Source organism: Haplochromis burtoni, unplaced genomic scaffold, assembly GCF_018398535.1.
Source record: "Haplochromis burtoni strain Fernald_Lab_line unplaced genomic scaffold, NCSU_Asbu1 Contig_1388, whole genome shotgun sequence".
In the NCBI taxonomy this organism is placed as follows: Eukaryota; Metazoa; Chordata; class Actinopteri; order Cichliformes; family Cichlidae; genus Haplochromis; species Haplochromis burtoni.
Genome location: NW_024583749.1, coordinates 35,535 through 37,193, shown reverse-complemented (window position 1 = coordinate 37,193; position 1,659 = coordinate 35,535).

The following is a 1,659-nucleotide window of genomic DNA, read 5'->3' as shown; positions in this document are numbered from 1 at the left end:
GAGACCTCCACTCATGCTGTGCTTCCATGGTAGGACAGCACGAGAACAGGAAACAAAAAAAACTCCTCTGCACAAAAAAGCACATGAATGTCCACAGCACAACTTTGTGAAAGACATGACAAGCCACAGGGTTGGGAAGGGGATGAGGAGTAATCCCAGGCAACACAGCAGCCATCCTGCAACGGCACCATCTCCAGCGCGGGCCCAGACCCGCCTTGTGTTCCCAGTGGGCAACAAGCATCGAAGGCGTTGGAAAGGGAGGGGGGATGAGTGAGTGCTTATCAGTGTAAGTGTATGTGTGTGCGTGTCCAGAGTTCAGCTGAGACAGTGTCCTTCGCCCTATCAGGCTAAGTAAACAGTCCTCCAGCCAATCCAGGTGGCCTTGCATGGGACGGGAAGAATAGTCATCACACAGTCGTTATCAAATTCTCTTTTAGGTTTTAGAGAACGACAGTGAGAGACTGTTCCAGGGAAAGTAATGCACACGAGACAAGACAAGGACACAGAGGCTAAGCAGGGAAGATAAGGGAAAGGAGGAGAGGAGAAAAAGTGCGACCGCCTTCGCTGAGAGCCAAACGAGAAAAAAAAAAAAAAGCTGGCCGGTGTATGACAGTTACTGCACTGGAGGAAATCCAGGTACTGGCAGCTGTCACCACTAGACCAGACTCTACACCCTTTTTTAGAGTGCGGGAGCAGATTGGGAATGCTGTGCGCCAACAATATCCAACCCCGAATGCGTTGGCCATTATTAAGTTAGAGTGGAACCTTGATCAAAATTCTAGAGATTATGTAGAACAGGTGAAAGAGAAGTGGTTGCAGAACACGGGTTATAACCCTTCCACACGTGACCTTCATCAGGTTTGGTTTAGACAGGCAGTGCTAGAGGGAGTACCAGAACAGGTAAGAGAAAAAATTTTAGATGACCCTGATTTAGAAGGGGCAGACGCACATTGCTGGGAGAGACACTTGGTGCATCATTTGGATAAAAATAAGCAAATCAAGGATAAAAAGAAAGGGGAGTTGGAGGAGCTTCAAGAACAATTGCTTAAACTTAACTTGGGAGAAGCGAAACACAAGGTAAGTGAAAAGAAAAAAGAGAATAAATTAACTGATTCACCAAAGGTGATGGTAGCTCAAGACTGCCCTCCTGAGCCAAAAATACCTGAATTTAACCCAAATATTTATCCAATGAATCCCTGGACACATTATGATGGTTTGCAGAGCGCACCCATGGCCAGTTGGGGAGGTAATGTGTGGGCCGGTAGAGGAAGGGCAAGAGGTCATGGTGGCCCGGTGGGTGTGAGAGGCACCCTGGGGTATGGAAGGGGTGCGCCTGGAGCGGGTCATGGGCCTAGAGGTGTATGCCCCAACCATTGACCCATACCACGTGACACTCTTTTATGATCGCGAAAATACTGAGTGGTATGAAGACCTGGGGCCCGTTCTTCGTACGTGGCTTACTACATCCAACATCAAATGACACATCCAAGACCAAATCATCGCGCTAACTGTGAGCTCGCTAATCCGGTTCTCCGAACACACCTGCTGTTGACGATTAGTACAGCTGGATGAAGTAATGTGAGATCACTGGGTGTCGTAAAAGGGGCTACGCATCGATAGTGGAAACATTGATCGGCAACCCTCTGATTGGTCGGCGAA